The 25584-nt window shown below is 32.9% G+C and overlaps 1 pseudogene; it reads left to right on the forward strand.

Annotated features, from left to right (window-relative positions):
* The first annotated feature begins 6027 nt into the window (after window positions 1-6027).
* On the forward strand, window positions 6028-6975 carry LOC149543670 (putative arabinosyltransferase ARAD2; annotated as a pseudogene).
* The last annotated feature ends 18609 nt before the right edge of the window (window positions 6976-25584 follow it).

Raw genomic sequence — 25584 nt, forward strand, 5'->3', positions numbered from 1 at the left:
GGTAGGATTAAGTAGGATTCAATGAATCTACCCATTTTATCATTTTAGTCACTTATAGAGACTTCTCCTTCAATCCTCTTTGAATTTGCCTCAAAATAGTTTTCCATGAATTTTGTGCCACCAACTCATCATAGTTATCATCTACACACTTTATGAAATTCAAGAAAATAAAATAGTCAGCTCAGATTTGTCAAATCCATTATTTAACATGAATACTAGCAATTGGCATCAATACGTTGTCACTCATCTTCCATACTATTCTTCCATTCCTCATCCACTAGATAACTTGGCAAACACTAAAGTTTATTGGTGTTTGACATCAACTAAACCTTACTTAGCTTACAGTGTATCACTCGGCATACACTAAACTTTAACTTTGCTTAGCTCCAATTGATTTTCTACTCAGCTTGCACTAATTTTCTTAGCACCTACTATCCACATGTCAAGCTTGGTAGACTCAATTCTTCTCACTTGTTCTTCTAGAATTTGTTAGTGTATCCAACCTTTGCAACCTTAAGTAGATAATCAATCCACTATATCATCATTTTCTTAACTAATCTTTGTACTCCTTTTTACATACCATAACTTAACATTTTCTCTAGGTTCTTTTGTTATCTTATTTGATCAAAGCCTCCTCACCATTTAAAAAAATGATAGTACTCAAATCAACTAAGCAGTTGTCTTACCAGCAAGTAGTAGGTTTGACATCAGTGACAAAATAGTGATTGAAACACATTCTCATACTTGTATCAATCTATTTTCAACATATTCTAGGATGATGATAGTTATGTATTTAAAGGATAAATTAGAAGCTTTCAAAAAGTTCAAATGGTATCTAGCTAGAGTTGAGAAACAAATAGGAAAGAAACTAAAGTGTTCAAGGTCAGATAGAGGAGATAAATTCATTTCAAATGAATTCAATAAAATTTTCAATGAAAGAGGAATCAAAAGATAGGTATCTACACCTGGTACATGTTAGTAGAATGGTGTAGATGAGGGAAGGTATAGATTAATCATGGATTGTCCAAGGACATTGATGATAGAGAAGAATATTCTTATCAAATACTAGAAGGAAGTAATCAACATTGTAGTTCATACCTTGAACTAAGTTTAGTTGAAGAAGGACTCAGATCAAACACCTATTGAATTACAGTATGGCTATAAACTTAATGTGCATTATTTCAAAGTATTTGGAAGAAAATTTTATATTCTAAAGGAGTCAAGAAAAGGAAAATTTGACGTGAAAAGTGATGAAGGCATATTCTTGGGATACTCTAGTAAGAGCAAAGCATACAAATGTTTAAAGTTACTCACAAAGTTATAGAAAGTGCACATGTAGAGATTGATGAATTTGTAGAAGATTATGAAGAAAAAAGTAGGAAAGAACCTAAAAACTATAGAAACTTTGTTTACTATGAGCCTGAAACTTTACCTAAAGTTCAAGCTAATGGCAGTCAGCAGTCTTCACCACTTGAGTTCTCGAAATTCCTAGTTCAACCTGAGTTGTAGCCAGTGCAACCTGAGTCACAATCTTAAGGACTTGATTCATAGTCAAAAGGACCTGAGTTTCATCCAGTGCAAACTAATTCATTTGATAAACTTGATTCATAGATAGTGGGACCTGAGTACAATGAAATAAAATATCATTTCTTGAGAGAATTGGTGCAAGACAGGGAAGTGAGATTGCAATATGTGAATACAAAAGAATAAATTACAGACACATTCACCAAGACATTACATAAGGATACATTTTTGTATCTAAGAGGTAAGCTAGGGGTCATTCCCCTGTCTGAAGCACACTAACTAGATTTTAGTGATGCACCAACCAAGCATGTTGAAGATTAGACAAGTTGATGCAGTATTGTTAGAGTAGGTTGCATATGAATCTGTGCATCAAGTACATGGAAACTACACTAATTTTTGTCTTTGGCATAAGATGTCAAAGAGGGATTTTTTTTGTCGTATATTAGAGAAATTTTTTTGAATGTTTGAGATGTTATTTCAGAAATTTTTGAGTTGATATAAAAGAGGGAGAGTTTATTGTCAAAAGGAGATATTGTAGTCATTTCAATCAAAGATTGATGATAGAGAGAGTTCACACTAATAAAGGGTGTTCTCATGGATGAGAATCATAATGAAACTAAGGATATTATCATTACTTCATTTTTTCTTTAAAATTTATATGTATCATGACATTTTGTGTTGTCATTAATGCCAATAACGGAGATTGTTAGATGCAATCATTCAATGGTATGTTGCCTTTGATGTTACACAAATGTCAAGTATATACTGAGAAATTAGTGCATGCCAAGCTAACCTGGGAGTCAAAGGAAGTTCTAGTGTATGATGAGTGTTTTAATGTTAACCAAGTTTAGAGTTAGTGTCTACCGAGCTCACTCGGTCATCTAAGGAAAGTCTACATGGAACTAGTGTTAACCAAGCTCACTCAATTACCAAAGAAATGTTGGCATGGAATGGGTGTTAATTAAGCTCACTTAATTATCAAAGAAATTCTAATGGAAAGTCATTCTAAGTTGGTGTTGATAGAGTTGGATCAGCTAAAGAAGGATTTTCCTACATCAATATATTTGATCTAATAATTTATTTATTTAATTTTGGCTAACTAATGGGATGAATTTCATTTGTTTGAAATTGTATTCAAGCTGACTTGACAAGGTAAAACATATAAATATAAGGTCAAGTTGAGGATTGAATTGTAAAAGAAGCATGGGATTGAAAAGATAAATCAATGAAGTGAATTGGAAGGATGTTAGAATATCCAAGTTGATTAAGCTATAAAGAAAATTCTAATCAAGGAGGATCAAGTATTCAAACTAGAATAGAGATTTAAAATCAAAAAATATAGTTGCATCAAAAATTAGGTCATATCATTGTTACTCTCTAAAAATTGTAGTTGTGACTCAAATCTCCTAATAGAGTTAGCTTACAACTATTTTCCAAATCCTCTAACAAAGTGGCATTTATAGATTGAAGTGTCTAAAGACCTCTAACAATGTCACTCCTAATAGGGTAAACTAAATCCTTTAACAAGGTCACAACTAACAGTGTATTTTGTAACCTTTAACGAGGTTGGATCCTAACAGGGCTCATTTTAGAAGAGTGAAAAACAATAAATAGTTGCAATTGGTGGTTTTTCCCAAATTGGGTTTCCATGTTAAATCTTGATGTCTATTGTGATCATGTTATTTTATTTATGATTCTGCAACTAAGTTAATTAAGATTAATCATACTAAACATTTTAAGATGTAATTATTTTAGTATTTTTCGAGTGACAATAATTCTTAGTGTTAACCAAGTGTTCTTATGTTAACTGGCTTATAATAGTATTTCAGTTTTAATAGAGTTTGGTTTTGAATTGTATTGATATCTTAAGGGATCTTGGATTTTTTTTGTAGTAACTGATTCACCCCTCCCCTCTCAAGTACTCCTCTTATATTTCCAACACAAGGTTTCAAGGACCTACTTCTCAATCTCTATTTTGGCCACTAATTTCACCATGTTATCAAAAATGGATAAGCATTGGTTATGAATAAAATATTTTACAGTCTGCAGGTGCCTTTACATGACTTCCATATGAGGTAATATTCAAGCTTTAATAGAAGTTACATCATCCCTAATATGGCATTCTTCATGTAATAGTTTTGACTGCTTACCTTACAAAAATCTAAGCTATTAAGATATATTGATCTGGAACTTGGATTCATGCTCAATGTTTTGCTATCCTTCTGAAGATTAGCATCAATATTATCCATTCTCTCCCTTAGTGTCTTGTAGTAGGAGGGGATATCATTACACATTTTGGAAAAAAAATGTATTTTCATTTGTAACTAATTTTTCCAAATCATTAATGAGACTAGATATCTCAACCTCTTGTATTTCTATCTCTTTGGATACCTTCTCTAACACTCTATTTTAAATTTTTCTTTATGATTAACTGCTGCATAAGTTTTTCATGTGTGTCAATATCAAGGTCATTCAATCTCTCCACTATCTTAACCAATTTGTTAATTATAGTAGCTTTTTCATCTAAATCATCAACAACAATTGTATTAATAAATATGTCCTTGATTTCATATGATATGTGCTTCTATTAATGTTCCCTCCTCATTTTTGCTTTTTTGGCCTTTCTTTCCAACAAATCGCTTAAAATCCTTATTTGTTCTTCAGTTAAATTGGATATATTCCAATTAGGATTTATAATCTCCTCATCCAATGTAATAGGCTTACCTTTGATTACTAATGGAGACTTCATTTTCTTCTTTAATTTCTTACCTTTGGAGTTTGGTGTGTTTCTACTTGGCATATTGTTTATACCCAATTGATATACAGACTCATCTTGTTTATCCTTAACATTATTAATTTGGAGTTCACTATTTGAACTAGGTTGTACTACCTCCTTTGTTCCCTCATACTGAGGTCCTGAGGTACTAGGTCTAATATCTATAACAAACTAATCTACTTCATCATTTATACTCTTATCTTTCTTCTCACCTTCTACATTTACATTAGCATTTCCCTCATTGGCATCATTTTCTTTTGCATGACTAGGTGCATTAATTCCTTCATTAACCAACATAACCTATTGCTCGACATTGCCATCTTTAGCTTCACCTTGGCTAATATTTTGATTCACTGTAAAGATGGAAATGGTAGGAATAACTGGTGTAGAGTCTATTAGTTGTGTGCATACCTGTGTGTCTAGTGCAAGAGCATCATGGGTGTAAGGTAAATCTTGCATTACCCAAAATATTTTTATTTCTAATTTTCTAGTTTTTGTGTTTTGAGTAAGGGTTATTCCTGTACAAAGTTTTTATTTGTCAGAGCTTGCTAATTTTAGTAAGTTAATATTATGTGCTCAAATTACTCTAATCTCATATGTGGAGGTTCCTCTTTGACATATCAGTTTGTCAGATAGTTTTATTTCCATATCATATGTATTGGTGTAGTCACTGCAAGTTTTTGGTATGAATTTTGGCTATCCAAACTTTAGGTCTAGTGATGAAGGCCTAAATGGCTATGAAATGAGGTGAAAGCTTTCTATTGCCCCACTTTTCATCCTTTACCCATGCTGTCAAAGTGGAAGATTTTAAAAAATTTAATGTCTCAGTTAGGTTTGGTCTTATTTGAGTCTAGGTCGAAGTCCTTCCTAGAGGCTACCTTTGTCAGGTTTCCCTGCCACTGTCTTCTTGCTCTAAGTTGGGTGGGTTGTTTTTAAAAGTCTCTTCATATTAGGTAGGTTATAGATCCCAACCCAGCAAGTAAAATGTGCTACTATTGATGTTCCTTCTAAAGCAGAATGATGATCAAAAGTCACATGAATCTATTCAAACAACATCTTGAAGGATTTCATATTTTTGATTGCTTTAGGCTAAAGAAGTCTCTAGAATTACGAAACTAGAATGAAATATATTGTTATTATTCCAATTGCATTCCACATGATATTATGATCTGAAGGCTCAAGATATATGAAGTATTTCAAAGGAATGCATTTGAAGTGATAATTGGACTTTGGAGAAACATTTCAATATTAACTTATACATTAATTCCAATTCTTTAGAAGAGTCTTCCAAAATAACTAAAGTGATCACCTAGGGATGATATACTATTTATCTCAATATCGAGAAGGTGATAGCAATGCATTTTCTAATTTGATAGTAACTTCAACAACAGAATTTGGGGCAATCAAAGATTGAATCATATTTAGTTTCTTTTGGAGATGAAGCAAATGAAATTGTGTATGTTTTGACCCACAACTCTGCTAGCATTTATATTGTGACTTATTAGTTAACAGGGTTCACTATGAGTATAATGGAGATGTGACATTCTAAAGATTACAGTGGGTACATATCACATAATCAAAGTTCCTTTTAAAAATGGAACATTCAGCATATGACAGTGTTTGTAGATGTTGTGGTACTAGAAAGTCAAATAATTATATTGTATTCTACAATTTATATAAAACAGCTATCATGAATATTACATTGCTTGCTCTTGAGCACATTTTTAATGGAACTTAGTGCAAAAATCAAGGTGATGAATCGTGATCAAGCCAATGTCCACTTTGTACCTTTCTTTGCTTTGCTTAGCTTCAATACTTATGGGAAAACCATTAGAGATCCAAAAATAGAGATTGATAGGCAAATATAGATTGAAGTGTTAGATATGCTAGAGAGATCAAAGTCATGGCAACAATGTGGAAGTCATGATTATTTAATTGTCATCCACCACCCAAATGCATTCCAATTTTTAAGGGATGAGATCAATTCATCTATTTTTTATAGTGGTAGATTTTGGGCGGTATCCACAAAGTGTTTCATCTCTTAGAAAAAATGGTGTGGCTCCATATGTCCATGATGTAGAAACATATAGGAATGATGATTCTTTGGATCCATTTGAGTCACGTCAAACACTTCTTTTCTTTCAAGGAAGGGTTAGACAAAAGGATGAAGGAGTTGTGCATTTGAAGCTAGCAAAGATTTTGGGCAATCATAAGCATGTTATTATCAAAGGTAGTGTAGCATCAACTGAGGGATTTGAAGTGACTAGAAAAGGTATGCGGTCCTCATGCTTCTATTTGCACCTGATAGGTGATACTCCTTTATCATGTTGCCTACTTGATGCTATTGTAAGCCACTATGTTCTTATTATTGTGAGTGATCGAATTGAACTTTCGTATGAAGATGAAATTGATTACCAGGAATTTTCCCTATTCTTTTTGGTAAAACAAGCACTGAAGCCTGGATACTTAATAGAATAGCTTGAAAATTTTCCAAAGGAAAGATGGTTAAAGATGTGGAACAAGTTGAAGCAGGTTGAGCACCATTTTGAGTATCAATATCCACCTAAAGAAAAAAGATGATGCTGTAAATATGATTGTGGAAGCAGATACATCGCAAGGTTCCTTCTATTAACTTGGCAATACATCAAACCAAAAGATTGAAAATTCCAGACTAGTGAAGAAAATTATGAGCTTGTTGACATGGTATTATAGACTAGATTATATTAATTCGATAAAAATCTATTCAATTCATGTTATTGAGCAAGGTTAGATGAAGGGGCAAAGTCATATTAGTTCCTCTTTGTTGTAATTTCGTAGTCACTTGTCACATGCCCTTTCAAATTTTGCAGGTTGAAACACTTTGTATTCCCATGAATTTTGTACATTTGTAAATTCTATATATACTATTGAGGAAGATAATAAAAGGGTCAGCAAATTGTTGATGTATCAGACTTGATATTGCGGAGCAAATAGAAGGGTGTTTTATATCAATGATTTTCTGTTCCATTTAGTTAATTAGTTTTTGCTTCTATGTTTCTTCCTTTTAAATCTGAATTGTAGGAAGAAAGGAAGGGTGTTTTATTCTTTTTGTTATGAGGATATGAATTAACTAGAGTAGGATGTGCTTTGGGAAATTTAGGGGAGGACTCATTAGAGGTTCTTAATCATTTAATTTATATTTATGTTAGAATTTGTTGTAGTTTAGTTGATACTGAGCATATGAATTCATAGGATTTGTGAGTTTCACTACTTGGTTTTAGATTATAGAGCTTTTCTTGCCTGAATTAAGTTTTGGTTAAACTTAATTCAGTTTACCTCTTATGCTCTCAGGTTAAGAGCATACCCCGCATTAATTTAGGAGCAAAACATAATTCCTTGAACATCATTCACATAGGGAGTTGTACCTACAAATTCAAAGAAAAGCCAGTAATCAGAAGATGGCTTTTCAACTGTTGTAATCAGATATTGTTCCAAAAACTTGGGATTTAAAGAGTCAAAACAAAAGAACAAATCTATTTACCAACACTTTCTTAATAGACACTTGCACAATAAGTCACTATAGATCGCTAGTCGAGGATTCCAAAATGGGGTATAATAACCCATTTGTTAGAGTAAGTTATTTATTACTCTAGTTGCTTTAGCTCTCTAGGTGCATATAATTAATATTTTATATTAATTATAATGCGCAAACCTAGTTTTCTTTCCTTTAGGGTTTTGTTCACCTTAAAAGGTTGAACTCTTGTATTTTTTTTTCATAACTTAGAATACATTTTCACTCTCACATTTTTGAGAACTTCTAAGCTTTGCTTTTTCTATTTTCTAGCTTGTCTTCATTATAGGATATTTGCATGCAAGTGTTCTTGAGGATCTATGAAGTTGGATTTCTCAACTTCTACATGGTATTAGAGTAGACCTACTACTTCCTCGTCTGAAGATTCTTGAAGCCATGATTAGCAATAAAAAACTCCAAAATTTTCAGACTTTTTTTCTTCAAAAGGGTGAAGAGAAAATTTTTGGGGCACTTTGGGCCCAAACGAACACTACCATTGGATCCAAAAGGCTATTTGCAGTCAAAATACATTAAAAACTTGTTGTTTTTGGCCTTCAGGCATCTAGAAAAATTTTTTAGCCCCGTGAGAGGCCATACGGACACATTTTTTGGGGAAAAAAAAATTAAAAATGCAATTTTTGGGCTGCTCCACCCACTGGCCACCTTGGCACCACCCATTAGAGCCCCACCTATGCCCGACCACCACCCCACTGCAGCCAGTGCACCACCCGTGGAGCGGCCATAGCCCCACCACCACCAACAGGCCACCCAACTGCTTCCCCCACCAACGGCACAATCACAAATTGCCAGCACCACTAGTGGACTCCACTCATCTATCGCTCTGTAGCCGCTCCAACCTATTGATGCAAAAACCCGACAAGCTGATGTCACATTTTTGGCACTTATGTCATATTTTTGACTAGTGATGTCATCAATCCTCGACCATGTGCTGATGTCATTTCACTATGTGGTGATGTCATCAATCTAGACACTGACGTCAGCAACTCAACAAGCAAATTTTTTTCCAACGATGGCTTGTGATAGTCGCATGGGCATCAAATTTAAGATAGTGACTGTAATTTTCTAGTGACCTCTTTTTCTGGACCTACAGTTAGTTTTTTGCTCATAACTTAAGCATACAGATGTATTTTTGCAATATGAAAGAAGTAACAAAAAGCTGACTTAGAGACAGAGACAATAGTGCTAGTTTCATTTGATTCTAAGTTTGTTTGTGCTTCCAAATTTGGCATTGAAGTAGAGGTTTCTATTTTCCTCTTCTCTGCATCCGAATTCTAGGTTCTTTTCTCAATTTGTGTGTTTTTCCATAGTTGTTGCTTTGTTTTTGGGGGATATTTTTATTCTTTGTTGGGGGGAGCATTTTCTATTTTTTAATTTTCTTTAGAATTACACCCTTCTACTTCTGTCTTTTCTTTCTCTCAATGTCGGATCCTTCTATGATTCGGCTCACACCACACAACTATCAAACCTAGAAGATACAGATGACTAGGCTTCTCATGTCCAAAGGCTTATGGTCATGCCTGGATGCAAACCAACTTATTCTATAGTGCCCTTTTAAGGTTTGTCGGCATAGAAACAAAATGGATGAAGCCATGGGATTGATTGCACTGAACATTTTAGATAGTCTACTATTTCACTTGGATGGTTTGACTACTCCTCAAGCTTATTGGCTCAAATTTTAGACTTTGTTTGGCCAAGTGAATGAGTTTTGGGCACTTCATCTTGATGCAAAGTTGACTTCTTTGACACCTAACGGCTTTCCCACCATTGAGGACTTCTTGATGAATTTTAAATCTCTACACATAGTCTTGTAGGGATGTGGTAGAAATAAAATAGATGATGAGTGTATTTTTTTAATACTCTCAAAGTTGTGAGGACAGTATCAGATCTTTTCTTCCACTTTCTACTCCACTATGGATGCCTTGGATAACAGACATCAGATTCCCTCTTTTGAGATATTCTATGACAAGTTAACTTATGAGCAATCCAAGCTCACTTAAATGGATTCACTTACAAGTTCACCATCATAGGCATTACTTGCCAAGGATACACAAGAGTAGAAGTCAAAGTAGATATCGGATCCATCCTCTACTTCTAAGAAAAAGGAGAAAAAGAAGACTGAGACTCCTTCCTATTCCTATTGTCAGAAAGGAGCTCATGATGAGGCATGCTATTTTCAGAAGAGATTTGATGGCTATGAGAAACAAATTGCAGATTTGCAAGCTCTTCTTCAAAAGAGCTCTATTTCATCCCCATCCTCTTCTACCTCATAGGGGTCTGCCTTTCAGTCTTCATCCACCTCTTTGACATCTTCATCAAATTTTGGATAGGTTTATGCATTATGAGCTTCCATCGCATCCCCTTCCCAGGTCCCTTGGATACTAGATGTAGGTGCTTCTCACCATATGGCATCTTCTCAAGGGGTCTTCTCCTCTATTGAGGCTTCTCTGATTCCTCATATTCTCATAGGGAATAACACTGCTCTAACAGTCTATGAGAAAGGTTCAGTTCACATTTAGGATGGCACATTCAATGATGTATTGTATGTTCCATCTCTCTTTGCCAACCTTCTCTCGATGTATCAACTTACACATATGGATCAGGGAAGTCATTTGAGTTCACTACATATTCAATCTACATTTGGGATAGTGCAATAGGAGACCTTATTGCTATAGGGATAGTTGATCATACCACCCATCTCTACACCTTCTCGCACTTTGATCCACCATCTCCATCATTGGAGCAATCTTCTTCTCTTTCGCGAGAGCATCATGTGGTGCAGTTAGGAAACCTGAACCTTTGTCTTGTTCTTGAGATCACCACACCACATCCCATTGAAGTTTTTTCTTCTTTAGCTCTACCAAACCCTCTAGCTCCACTCATCAAGCCTTCAAGAGAACTTGTTGCAAATTCTACAGAGGACATTCATTTTCTCTTTCATGACAGTGTCAATGCACCTACCTTGGGGATTCCTTTTCAAGATCCTCATGTCTACTCCTTTGAGCATTAGTTCAGCCTTCCTGTCATTCAGTGGTTTCCTTGTTTTTTGCCCTTCTTTCTTTTGCATTTGAGTTCCATTGGTTTGTTCATTTCTACAAGGGCTTCCTCATTCTGGGGGGGATTTGATGTCTCATCTCTCTCTCTCATGGGGGGGTTGTTTATGGTTTTGAGTGAGTCTCTTCAGCCATTTTCTTTCTGTTGTTTTTTTATCTCTTTTTGGAGAGGGGTTTTTTCCACTAGGTTTTCTCCTTTATCTCTGGTTTATAGAGATTTCCTTGTATTGGGTACTTGATCAGGCCTTATTGCCGAGACCCATTTTCCTGCTTTCATAGCTTTGCTAGGTTTACTTCCTCCTAAGCTTCTCTTAAGGGGGGGTGTTAGAGTAATTTATTTATTACTCTAGTTTCTTTAGCTCTCTTAGGTGCATATAATTAATATTTTATATTAATTATAATGCACAAACATAGTTTTCTTTCTGTTAGGGTTTCGTTTACCTTAAAAGGTTGAACTCTTGTATTTTGTTTTCATAACTTAGAATATATTTTTTCTCTCACATTTTTGAGAACTTCTAAGCTCTACTTTTTCCATTTTTTGGCTTCTCTTCATTGCAAGATATTTTCATGTAGGTGTTTTTGAGGATCTATGAAGTTGGATTCTCAACTTCTACACCATTGGGTCAATGATTTTCTAGTTATGGTCTCTAGAAGTGGACCCATCTAAAAATATAATTTATAAATTGTCTTGAGTTGACCAAATGAAATAAAGTTTAATGAAATAATATAATACAAGGTTGGTCAATGTCAAGGGTTAGGGCTTAGTGTCTAAAACCTTCTTAGGTGGTTAAAAGTGCCTATATAAGGAAGGCACATAGGTTGGCTAGGGCAGTTCTGGGTGATAGTTCCAACTTTATCTTCCAAATTATTGTAAGCAAGGTAGCCATGTGGGTTTTCATATTAATTTTGTAATTCCACATTTTTGGAAATACTAAGAGGACCATATTTTATTCTCTTAATTTGTGTTATTCTCTGTTTATATTTTTTTGTGGTATTAGCGGGATAACCCTTCATCACAATTGGTATCAGAGCACAGTGATTAGAGAAATAAGTTTAAAGGAACCTAAGCTAAAGATCACAAGATGTGTAAAAGAGAGGTACCAAATCTAAACAAAGAAAATTTCTCATCATGGCAAAGATAGAACGAGGTTACATCTATCTAGAATTGGAGATAATATTACTCACTAGTTGGACAATGAATATGCTACAATTCCTACTCCTATGACAGTGGAAAAAATGACTGAAAAGAGGAATCACCATAGCTTGATGATTGAGATATCATCTGCACTCAATGATGCAAAATTTGATGATATAAAGAACTACAGAAGTGCTAAACAGATGTGGGACAAATTGGCACTTTTGGGAGCTAAAGTTGAAAGACTTAGAGGCAAGTATGATGATATGAGAATGAAAGAAGGTGAGAATGTTGTACAGTATGTAAATCAAACCAAACAAGTCATATGTGCAATCAAAGTTGCTGGTGGAATTATCAGTGATAGTGAAATTGTAAGTAAAGTTCTTAGAAGTCTTCTGCATGTTTATGCTATCAAGTTTTTTGCAATTCAAGAAGTGAGAGCTATGCCTTATACTATTTTGACACTTGATATTTTAGTTGGTCAATTGACTACATTTGAATTGAACAATTGTGACAATAGTATGGTTACAATTGGAAATTCTTTTAAATATTAACTAACCATTGGAAGTTCAAAGAAAGAGAAGAAAAGAAAGGAAGAAATTGATTCTAGATTAGAGGAAGATCTGAATGAACTTGAAGCATTTCTTGCAAGAAGGTTTCCAAGAGGTAAAAGTAAAGATAAAGGTAAACTACCCCTGATTTGTTTCAAGTGCAATGAAGTTGGTCATTTTGTTGCTAAGTGTCCTAACATAAGTAAAAGTGATTAAAATGAGAAGAAAAATTGCAAGTACATGAAGAATAAGGATTAAAAAGACAAAGGGAAGAAATTGTGTTACATTGCTGAAGAAGAGCACACCAAGTCTAGTACTAATAAAGAGAAGGAATTAGTTGAGATGGTATATGTTTCTTTCAAGGAAGATCCCAATGGAGAAAGGTATAAAAGTGATACTTCCCTTATCTCACCTGTTAACAAGAATGATTCATTGATTATAGATAGTGGATGTTTGCATCACATGAATGGTGACTTAAGTAAGTTTAATAAATTTGAGGAAACTTATGATGGTGGAACTATTAAGATAGGTAATGATGTATCATGTCTAGTGAAAGGTAAAGGATTACTAAAGTTGAATGATAATATCAAATGTGATTATGTTTACTGGGTACAAGGACTAGAGTATAATCTTTTGAGTGTTGCACAATTGAATAATTTAGGTCATAGGTTGGAATTTCAAAACAAAAAATTCAAGATCTATGATGAAGAAAGAAATTTGATTGGAAATGTGATGCAAACAAAAAGAAACTTACTTTATCTTGATCCTACTATTAATAAATTCTTATTTCCTAAAGTTGAGGATGTACATTTGTGGCATAAAAGGTTGTGGCATGTAAACTTTGGGAACATGATGAAGGTTAGTAGAAAGAAAAGAGTTAGAAGCTTACCGAATTTGGAAAAACTTGACAATGCTATGTGTAAGGAATATCATCTCAATAAGATAGAAAAATCAAGTTTTTCAGTCAAGGCGCATACTTTAAATGATGTTTTGGAACTTGTGCATACTGACTTGTGTGGACCTATTGGTACATAAAGTTACTATGGTGACAGATATTTCATGTTGTTTGTTGATGACTATTCTAGGACAATGACTATTATGTTCATGAATGTCAAATCATATTCTTTTGATATGTTCATATGGTATAAAGATAGAGTTGAGAATGAAACTGGTAAATCATTGAAATGTTTAAGATATGATAGAGGTGGTGAGTTTGTGTATGTTGAATTCACTAACTTTTGCGATAAGAATGGTATTAAGAGACAGTTGTCTACATCAAGGACACCGTAATAGAATAGTATTGCTGAGAAAAGAAATAGACCAATTATTGATTGTGTAACAACATTGATGACTAAGAAAGATTTTGCACATATTTTTTGGAGAAAAGTTGTTAGTATTGTCGTTTATATTCTTAACCAAGTTCAGTTGAAGAAAGGAACAAACAAAAAACCCTATGAACTTTGGTATGGACATACACCTAATGTAAGTTATTTCAAAATATTTAGAAGTAGGTGTTAAATTCACAAGGATGAAAGAAATGGTAAATTTTACTGAAAAGGAGATGAAGATATATTCATTGGTTGTTTATCTAAGAGTAAAGATTATAAATGTTTGAACAAGGCTACTAACAAAATGATTTAAAGTGCAAATGCGAGGATAGATGACTTTGTAGAGTAGAAGGACGTGGAGATAAAGAAGGAACCTAAAGATTATAAAAAAATTGTGTGTGTATAAAGAGACACTAGATACATTACCCAAGTTACAATCAAGAGCTGCCAAACATCAAATAGTATCACCCAAGTCACAGAATTATATCACCCAAGTCATAGAATTCTTTATCCAAGCACCAAACAATACAAACTACACAAGAAGTTGAACACCTACTAAGTGGAGAAAATGTTGAAAATCAAAGAGCTAAACATATATTAGAAAAATATGTGAGGAAGAATCATTCCTCTTAATAAATTATTGGAGATAGAAGTATTGGAGTACAAACAAGAAGTAAATTAAGAGAAATTACATCTTTGATTCCTCATTTTGAACCAAGAACAGTTAAGTCAGCATTGGAGAATGAAAATTGGATAAATGCTATGAATGAAGAGATTGAGAAGAATAATACATGGAGATTAGTACAAAGACCTTCTAATAAGAATGTGATAGGAACAAAAAGGATTTTTAGAAATAAGTTGAATGAAAATAGAGAAGTGGTAAGAAACAAGGCAAGACTAGTTTGTAAAGGTTATGCTTAAAAAGAAGAAAAGGTTATGGTGAGACTTTCACACATGTGGTAATATTGGAAAGAGTAAGAACATTTTTGGCCTATAATACTTTTAAAAAATTCAAATTTTATTGAATGGATATCAAATATGCATTTCTAAATGAAATACTTGAAGATGAAGGATATATAGAACAACTAGAAGGATTCATTGAACTTAATCAAAGGAACATGGTTTACAAATTTAACAAGGCATTGTATGGACTGAAACAAGCACCAAGAGCATAGTATGAAAGGTTACATTCATATTTTCTCAAGATTGGATTTTCTAGAACAAGTGAGAACAATAATTTGTATTTGAAATGTGAATATGATGATATGGTGTTGATTGTTGAAATATTTGTTAATGAGATTATATTAGGAGGAAATGACATGTTGTGTAAGACATGTGTTGATCAAAGGAGTACATAATTTGAGATGTCCATGTTTGGTGAGATCAAAAATTTCATTGGATTACAAGTTCATCAAACAAGGAAAGGTATATATGTTACTCAATCTAAGTATGTAAAGGAAATCTTGAAGACATTTGGAATGGATGAGTCTAAGCCAGTCAGTATACCTATGGTGACTAGAGTGAAATTGTCAAAGGAGGATATATTTGTAGAAGTAAATGAAACACAATACAGATCCATGATTGGTAAACTACAAATTTTTTACACAGTAGACTAGATATTGTACATGTTGTTGGTAGAGTTACAAGATTTCCATCTAATCCAAAGGAGACACACATGACTATTGTGAATAGGATATTTAGATATCTAAAAGAAACTAAATATTTTGGCCTATGGTATAAGAAAGATGATGACTTTAATCTTAAAGTATACATAGATTTTGATAAGGCTAGTAATATTGATGATAGAAAAGGCACAAGTGGTGGAAATTTCTTTTAGAAAAACTATTAATTACATGGATAAGCAAGAAATAGAGTTGTATTTCACAATATACCACTGAAGTTAAGTATGTTGATGATACAATCAAATTTTCAAATATTTTATGGATTAAGAAAGTGTTGGAAGGTATGCAAGAGATAATTGAGCCTATTATTATTTATTGTGATAACACTAGTGCAATAAATATTTTAGTATATGGTGATGCATCGAAAAACAAAGCACATATCAATCAAGTATCATTACTTGAGGAAGCAAGTACAAGAGAAACAAGCGAGGCTTCAATATGTGAAGTCTAAAAAAAAATTGTAGACATGTTTAAAAAGTCATTGCCTAAAGATGCTTTTGAGTATCTAAGAGGTAAACTGAGGGTCTTGCCCCTATCCAAAATTCACTAGGTGAAGCTACATGATGCATCAATTCATGCATAACAAAAAATATTTGTATAGAGTTGATGCAAGAGTTTACACTTTACTAACATTTATTAAGTTGTGAAGATGACTATGATGGAACTTATGTAAACCATACATGCAAGGTACATCAAGGTTTTTTAAGTTTCACATTGGAACTTATAATGACCTTTGGCATTGTTGTTAAAGGGGTAGATTATTAGACAGATAAGAAAAAGGAAGAGATAATATTTAAGGGAGAGAATAAGTAAGAGAAGTATATCAAAGGGGAGATGAGAATCAATGAAGGAGAATATCTAAAAGGAAAATATTTTGTGCTATAAAATGGATGAAGACAAAGAGAATCAGAGCATATGAAAAGGGGAGTAAGTCTGAAAGAAATAAAGTGAAGCTAAAGCTAAACAAAAGAAGATCATATACTAAGGGTGAGAAATGTTGATGATTTTTGTTGCTAAAGATACAAAATGAGTTACAAAGAACCTAATGATGAAGATAAAGAACTAAAAATTTGTATTGTTGTTAGTGCATACATTTGATTATCTTATGTAATGTTTTGTAATGTAAAATCATATGTTATGTGTTACCATCAATGCAAAAGGGGGAGATTTTTAGACCCAACTAATGATGCAACTAGGAATACTATGAATGTATGTAAAAGAGTCATATCAATTGCTATGTTGTCATTGATGTCAATTCTTAGTTGATTAGACACTATGCCAACTTAGTATAGTGCTATATCATTTGATATATAAAGAGAATTTGAAGCAAGTATGTTGAAGACAAAGTTGATAAGTATGGTATTCAATGGGTGCTTGAATGAGTTAGATAGCGATAATGTAATTTTGGTTTGATTATTTTACAATCATGTAATACTACAATGCAATGTGTTATACAAGCTACACCAAGTGAGAAGGTTAAAGAAGGAAGACAGTGTACACCAAGTGACTACAATGTTCATTAAGCAGTTGGCTAAGTAAAGATAAAGGTCAAAGGTCAATGTTACCTGAGTGAGTTTAGTATTGACCAAGAAAATTTTTACCTAAGTGAAATGTTACATTCATTAAAAAAAACAACAAGTTTATAAAGTTGGAATCTGAGGCCAACTTTTTGTAGAAACAAAAAATGTTAAAGAAGTTCAAAGTCACTAGTCAAAGTTTCTTATAAGGTCAACAAAAGGGAAAATGCAATGAAGAACTAATGATGGAGATTGAACAAGAATAAGGATGAGCACAAAGTTATCTAAAAGTTCTATTTTCTAAGTGGTTACATGCAATGAATCTGACATCAATGATTGTGATTAAGTGGTAGTAATTGGAAGAATTTGGAAGCATAGAGACTAATATTTAAGGGGAAATTGAACAAGTTTTTTAGTTTCTAGTGAAGTTGATGTTTTGGATTGAATGCTAAGGAGAAGATCAAAGTGATAAAGTGTTAAAGAAAAGAAGAAATAAGAAAACTAAGCAAATAAGGAGAAGGTCAAAGAAGAGTTGAGGAAAAAGTGAAAGAGTATAGGTGTGAATCAACCAAGTAAAGTGATCGGGGACATAGAGGAGAAAGGAGATATGAATGAGCAAGGTAGTTCTAAAACTAACATATCAATTTATATTGATACTTTTTAATCATTGTAGCAGAAAAATAATGTTAACCAAGTGGACCTAACAAGTCTTTAAAATCTTGTATGGTAACATTGATTATTGATGTTTGTAAGTCCTTTAGAGAAGGTCACTCTTTAGACAAGATGAAGGAGTGATAAGGTCTAGATAATATTTTGGTGTAAATCCTCTAACAAGGTCACATTAACAATGTGTATATAAATCTTTAACAAGGTTGGCTCCTAGAAGAGCTCACTTTAGAAGAGTGAAAATTTTGGTTTGCTGATCCCAGGTGATTTTTCCCTTTACAAGGTTTCCACATAAAAAATATTAGTGTCAAATGTGTGATTGGTGTTACTTTATATTGCAACTCAGTAACAACTAGGTAACAACTAAGTTATGTTACTATCAATCAATAATAACAAAAATAGTGGATGAACAGTTTGAAATAATTTAATTATGTGAGTAAACTAAGAAGTAAGAATGACATCACCAAGTGTTTGATTTTGATGTTTATGAAGTTATTTTTATACTAAAGTGCTTGAAGGGATTGTATAAAATCTAGAAATAACTGATTCACCCCCCCCCCCCCCCATTTATCTAACAAAATTAGTTACAATTACTTTCATTTTAGTTTTGAAGTAATTTATAAGAATGCTTACTAAGTGGATAAAACAAAAAAGGGTATATGATTTTTTAAGGTTATTGATTCAACCTCAACAACCTACCTTTCCAAACTAATCCAATAATTGGCATAAGAGCTACTTCTCTTGTTAAGGGGTTTCATCACCTCATAGAAAAGATCTAAATCATGGAAAGATATAGACTTGACAATACTATTGAATTCAAAAATTGGAATTAAGGATGGCCCCAAATTAGATGAATGAAATGAAGGATAAACTAAAGCATTCATTGAGAAAAAGGAAGGAAATTTCCTAACAATGAATGAAACAACATATTAGGAAGAGATGGTTGAGGAAAAACCTAATGGTAATATGTCTAATGGATTTAATGTTGTCATATATGATATAATGGAGAAAAATCATAACCTTACAAAGCAGATGAAATCAATGAAAAGAGAACAAGAAGTGTAATCAATAAGGATGTGTGAAGTGTTGGAACAAAAGAGACAAGTAGAAGATGAGAAGAGAATGATTGAAGATGATAAGAGGCAGATCACTACAAGACTAGATTCTAAAGATGGTGAGATGGTGAGATTGACACATACCCACTATGATTTGGTAAATCAGTTACTCGGCACAAACAATAAGATTTGTAGAAATATGGAAGAAATAGTTGAACTAAGATATTAGAATGAATAGTTAAAGAATAAACTAAATGTTGAAAAAGAAATGAATGAAAGGTTGAAGAGATCAAAAGATAGTATAAGGAAACTGGATGAACAATTAAGGGGATAAAGAAGACTGTGAGATTCTTTTGGATTAGGCTATACTAAGAAGTCTTTTAGTACCAAGAAAGGAGAATCGTCAAAGAAAGTAGAACAAATTAATGTCTACACAAATCCTACAGAAAGGAAACCAACATGCTATCATTGTGGAAAACCTGGAAACATAGCTAGTGTATGTAAGAGAAAAATTGGTAAGATAAATCTCACTCTTAAATTTTATGGTTAGTGCTATAATTGCAATGAGTATGGACAATGTAGATCCAAGGTTAATCAATCTCCTAAGTAATATGATTTAATTGGATATTGTTATACTTATAATATGTATGGACATAATTCACAAAATTGTAGATCTCAAAAGAACTCTATCTGACTACCAAGCAATAAAGGTAATACATTCAATTGGGATTATAATACATGGATCACCTATACTACATGTAGAATATATGGCCACATTACACCCAATAGCATGAGAGTACACTTTGAAGGAAGACTTGGAAATTGGAGGAACATTGGTATGGCATGTCATCATTGTCTTAAGATCAAGCATTTAAGGATTGTAGGTACAAAGCATCTGCACCTAAAGAAGGAGATATCAAAGGTTAAAGAAAAGTGGATGTTGAAGAAGCATGAAATCATATGGGAAAGACATAGAGAAAGAAAATTGAAGAGAGTGAGATAATAAACACCATAGTTGGTGACACCTCATCCAATGGATTAGGCGAAACCTCCACTACAAACTAATATATGAAAAGAGGTGTGGAATTATATTTAAATTGATAAATCCTACACCAGTTCCTAAATATATAATGGAATAAAGTCCATATCTACATAACGTTAGATGCATGAGGATGACTCAAGAAGTATTGAATGATAGTGAAGTTGATGAGTCTCATTAAGCTAAACAAAGGAAAATAGAATGAACTAAGCATGTAAATTTGAGAAGTATGGTTACTATGTTAATTGAGCTATGGATGGAAGTATTTATTAACCAATCATTGTGTATCTATCAAGCAAGGAATGAAAATTAATGTGTGAACTGAGCATGTTGTGTGACACATTTATTATGCCTTACCCAATATTAATGACAAATTTTTCATATAAAATAGTGAATGAACCATTTATTTGTTCACCCTGCATTCACAAAAGTGAAAAAGAGAATTGAGCAAAGAAGAGAAGATAGTGTGAGCGATTGATTGTGATTGAGATTTTAGTGTGTGTGATTGATTTGAGTAAGTGGTATTAACTAAGTAATTATTTCAAATGCTTACTAAAGCCCTATATATCATGAAATGGATTCAAGATTTGTAGTAGTAAAGGATATCAAAATAAACATGGTTAGACTAATTAGAAAAGAAGATTATGAGTAACCAAAGTACAAATTACACCTTGAAGTGGCAACAAAGATTGACAAATCTGGTGCTCTATCTGCAATTCCACCTAGGGTTTAGTTGGTATGTGATATTTGACCATTTTATCATTATAGGATTGGTGAAGTAAGAGATCATGAGCTATGAGAGACATATAAATAACTATGTGTGGATGGTCAGTTGAAGGAGGAACATAAGCACTTAGAAACCAAGGGACTTATGCATGTTCTTCATTTATCAAAGGTATTTAAAATGGAATGATTTCAAATTATTTTGAGTAGGGTTTGTAACATGACTATGTGGTTGGATGAGCCAATAAAGATCACTAGAGAGTTATTCACATGGTTATAGGTTTCCCTGCCACCAATAAAGCCAATTCGCTTAGACCCTCATCAAAGAAAGAAATTGAAACCAACACTAGAGTTGAATGGGATGGAAAAGGTCTGAAAGTGGAAAGCATAAACAACCCAAAAACTAGATTTTGTATATTTGTCATAGCTTACAAGATCTGGCAATCTATTAGGCCAAACAATGTGCCATGTGGAGTTGTAAATTTGGCATATGAAATTATGAAGAAAGGACTGAAGCTAGACCTAGTTGAGATATAAGTAAAGCAATTGTTAGAGAATATGAAGATAATCGGAGTGGAAAAGACAAATACTTGTAAATTTTGATCATTATTTATTTCTACATTTTTCTATCAACAAAATTATTTCCCTATAATTGGAATTGTTAATTGGGATCTGAAGAGAATGTTATGCCCTGCATACATGTCCCTAATTTTTGTGAGCAAAAATTTGGGTCCCCTCTTTTTGCTTTTTACCTTATCTTGCTTAAGGTATACCTTTGTTTTGTTTTTTATTTTAGGTGTTCAGGTTCCTGCATCCTTGTCTTGGATGTCAGATCCTTTTCATGTAGAAGAAGGAAGTGATTATTTCCATCCTCATGGTAGAGATCCCTGGTCTTCTAGAAAGTAACTTTTAGAATAGTTTGCAACTTATTCTTACTTGTCTTTGGTGGCATTAATTAAGTATAAGTACAATCAATGCACCTTTTAATTATCATGATCACTGGGCTATTTAAGATGCCTAAGTGGATTAATTGTCACTTTGTTTGATAATCACAATTATGCTCTGCAAGAAAATGGATTTTCTTTGGGTCATCACCCTACAAGAAAGAAGTCAACTCAAAAGTCTATGATTGTTTTCTCATGGTTAGATTGGTTATGTTCATGTTTGAACTAGGGATAGGTCTTGATATTGTGAGATCTTTGCATTCTAGTGCTCTAGTTTGGTGTTCATCTTTGATTTTTTTCCCTTTTTGTCCATAGATGCATGTCTTTCTTAGTTTTTGTGTAGTTTGTTCCTTCTTTTTCTTTCTTTTGGCACTACAATATTTGCTATCAAATTATGATGACAGTGTAATTTGTGGTGATTTTCATGTTTTTTCTTTTAGTTGTCCCCAACATCATCACAATACTAATGTTGGCATCATAATTGTGATGCCCACATGAGTATAATTTTCTTTTAAATAAAACATGACATAAATCATTCCCCATTTGTTTTGATCGATTGTGGAGAGCTACATGCAAAAGATTGTGGAGAGCTCCAAACGAGGATATATAGATGTTGTGAAAGAGTGTTGAGTGTGAAGATCTACGATTTCTTAGTCATCCCCTTACTCTGCATTTTATTTCCCTTTGCCTACATTTTTTTGTTGTGGTATTTTTTTTAATGCATTCTCCTCATTATTTAGTCATTCTATTATTTCACACTAACTTTGAATACCTTCCTCTCTATATGAGATCTTAAACTTAATTTAAAAAAATGGTTGCCCATGGCATTGAATGAGCTTGATTGTGTTATAATAATCTCCAATCAATCTATGGTCATGCCCTAGCTCTGTGATTGCATTGCCATGCCATGCCCGTGTGATCTTTGTGCCCTTTCTCTTGCTTTGCCCTTATTGCATACATATTCTAGAATGGTTGGTTATAAAGGCTCCATATGCTAGCCCAACAATGGAAGCCAAGAATATAACCATGCATGTATTGGCACAGTCTCCCTGCAAGGATTCCAAGTATCTATTATTGTTGTTAATTTGGGCATCACTATATGATCCAGAATGTTATGAAGTACTAAAGTTGGTAGTAACTTATCCCATGTCTCCAAAAAATGGAGCACAGGTTCAGGGTCCCTTGTCTCCCATGAATTTGTAGTAGCTATTCTCACTACTAGAAGAATAACTTCAGTAAAGAGTTGAGTGTAAGGAGTTGAAGAAGAAAGTTATGCTTCTGTATAAATTCCATAATCATGAGTCCCATTCCCTTGCAAAAGCCTCTGCCACAATGACATTACCTCTAAACCATGCAAAGGATGTTGAAGTGGTTCCCAACATTGAAACACTCTTATAAGCAATGGATACTTAGGATCATCAAAAGGAGATTGTGCCAATACTTGAAACACTCTTATAAGAAAATGCATGTACAATACATGACAAATTGCACAACTTGTAGTCCTCCCAATATTTGGACTATAAATTCTCAAAGACACTTGCAAGTGATTCCTATGTCATAGTACCTACTACAACACTTTCTTGGATTCTATCCACTAACTCTCTGATAATATCCTCTATGTTGTCTAGTTGTTTTTATCATGCAATCTCTTGTATATACATTCTTCTAGAGATGTGTTTGGTGTCACTTCTAAAACATGCATAATTTCTCCATTTAGGGTTGTGAATGTTTGTTGCTCATCAATCTTTAGCCCCAAAATGGATGTAGCAGTTCTTCAGCAATGGTCTAAAATGAAATCATAGACATTCATTCTATTTTCCATCACCATTATTGTGCAAATCATATAGACCATATTTCACATGTCATTCTTGTGCAGAAGAGAGTGTTACCAAAAGAATTCCATTAAAGGAGGACTAAACAACCGCCTTACCTCATTTCTTGTCTGTCATGCCCTTAGTTTTATAGCACAACTCAAATGGATCCCTTTACTAATTTTGTTTTATGTATTTTTAGTTGTGAATGAGATTATTGTGAGAGAGGTGATCAGTTATTTTTCATTTTCATTTTAAACATTAGTTTTTCATTCATCATTATTGGGAAGATAAGGTTTTAGGGTTGTGTTAGTTGGTGTTTCATAAATTATAGTTGCATTTATTTATTGTGTTAATGGTCTAATTATATTGAAATATGTCTTGGTTAGTTTAGTTTTCATGTGGTGTTACTATATGATTTTTTTTCTCTTCATCAATTTAGATATAAATCCTCACTCAATTAGTAGATTGAACCTCAAGTTTGGAATCATCCTTTGATGGTATCCATTTCATTCTTATTTGAATAGTCCTATATTTTAGATCAATATTTTTGACAACATTTCATTTATATTCCTTTCCTATATGATCATCTTGACTATGAATTATAAGATTTAATCTCAATAGGTGTTTGAAGGAAAAATAACTTACATAATTCAATTTTTAAAATGTTTAATATAATACGTGTTCAACTGCCACTCATAGATTTTATGCCAAGGAAGCTAATCATTGCCAATGGAGATATTTATGAGCCTCATTGCAAAATAATTAACCTATCCACAATTATCTTATTCAATCAAGCCCTACTTAAACTCTAAAACATTCACATTATGGTTGAAAGATGAGGTAATGTATTCATTAATGCAAATTAGTAATAGACGTCAAAGATCTTAAAATTGACCATTTCAATGTATATCCAATTTTTTTACCATTTCAATGTTCATTATAGTGAAATTTTTCCCTTGGATTCATAATTATCTCACTAGTATGGCATCAATAATGCATATGAATATTTGTTAAATAAATATAGTTTTTGATTTAGCTCTATTTCTTCTAAAAAGTTATGTGTAGGTTGGAATAAAAACTAGTCTAATCAAAACAAGATAGGATTTGTAATAATAGTTTTCTATGCTTTTCCAAACTACATTATTGTAAATTGGTGAATAATAATACTTTTATTTTATTTACATTGAGAGTGGAGGGATTATCGCAATGTATTTCAGTTTTATTTGTTAGTCACTAGACTATAGTTTTCAAGTCAATCTAGTCTATAGTATTTTTAAGAAAATTTCGTAAAATTATTCTTATCATATATTAGATTTTCATTTTTCTATTTAAAGGCAAATTTTGGTTTTTTATTTCTTATTTTTCATTGGTGGTACTTATTTTTCTAGGCATCCTTTTTTTTTTTTTGAGAAAATTAATAAAAAATAAGGCCACTACAAGCATGGTAAGTTGCAGGTCTTTCACATTTCTCCTTAAGCTTGCATAGATGGCATTGATACCATACATGTTCATTTCATTTGAGAGCTCTAACTCTACCAAAATCTCATTCTCTTAACAAACCCATTAAAGCATCACTTGCATTAGTAACAAGGGAACCAATAATACCGTTAATGATAGAAGCACCCACAAAGGTAGATACAAAGGTGAAGGACTAAGAAGCTATTGATTTGTTGACCCAATGCCTTTAGAAGCTACTGATTTTTTTGACCCAATACCATTAGCAATTCACCTGCAATGGATCAAGATGGAGAACATAAAGCAAAAGATCATTCTTACTTTCAAAAGTCAACTATTCCAATAGAGGTCGAGTTTTGTTGGGAAGAAGAAAAGACATTGGATATATTTTACCTTATTCTAATAATTAGATAGGAATAATCTCTTTTCTCAAGTCCATATTCACCAGTAGTAGAAAAGACACCTAAAACTAAGACTAGGTGTTGCACGTGACCTATTTAGTTTTAAGGGTGCTTGCATTTTTTAGAGATTATTTGTATGACCATTTAGTATTTGAATTATATGTAGGAAAATAATAGTTGGAGGTAGTGTTGGATGTACATTTATGTTTGATCTCATTCAAAATTGTGGCTCCTAAAATTGGTCTCTAACACTTGGGAGATTTCTCTTGGGAAAGGTATAGTGTTGTTCTCAATTGAAATGTAAAGAATATTTTTTTATAATTGTAAATATTTATAAATTTGTTCCTAATATT

The sequence above is a fragment of the Cupressus sempervirens genome, chromosome 8 (genome assembly GCF_028749045.1).
Source record: "Cupressus sempervirens isolate cs-2001-9-10 chromosome 8, ASM2874904v1, whole genome shotgun sequence".
Classification (NCBI taxonomy): domain Eukaryota; kingdom Viridiplantae; phylum Streptophyta; class Pinopsida; order Cupressales; family Cupressaceae; genus Cupressus; species Cupressus sempervirens.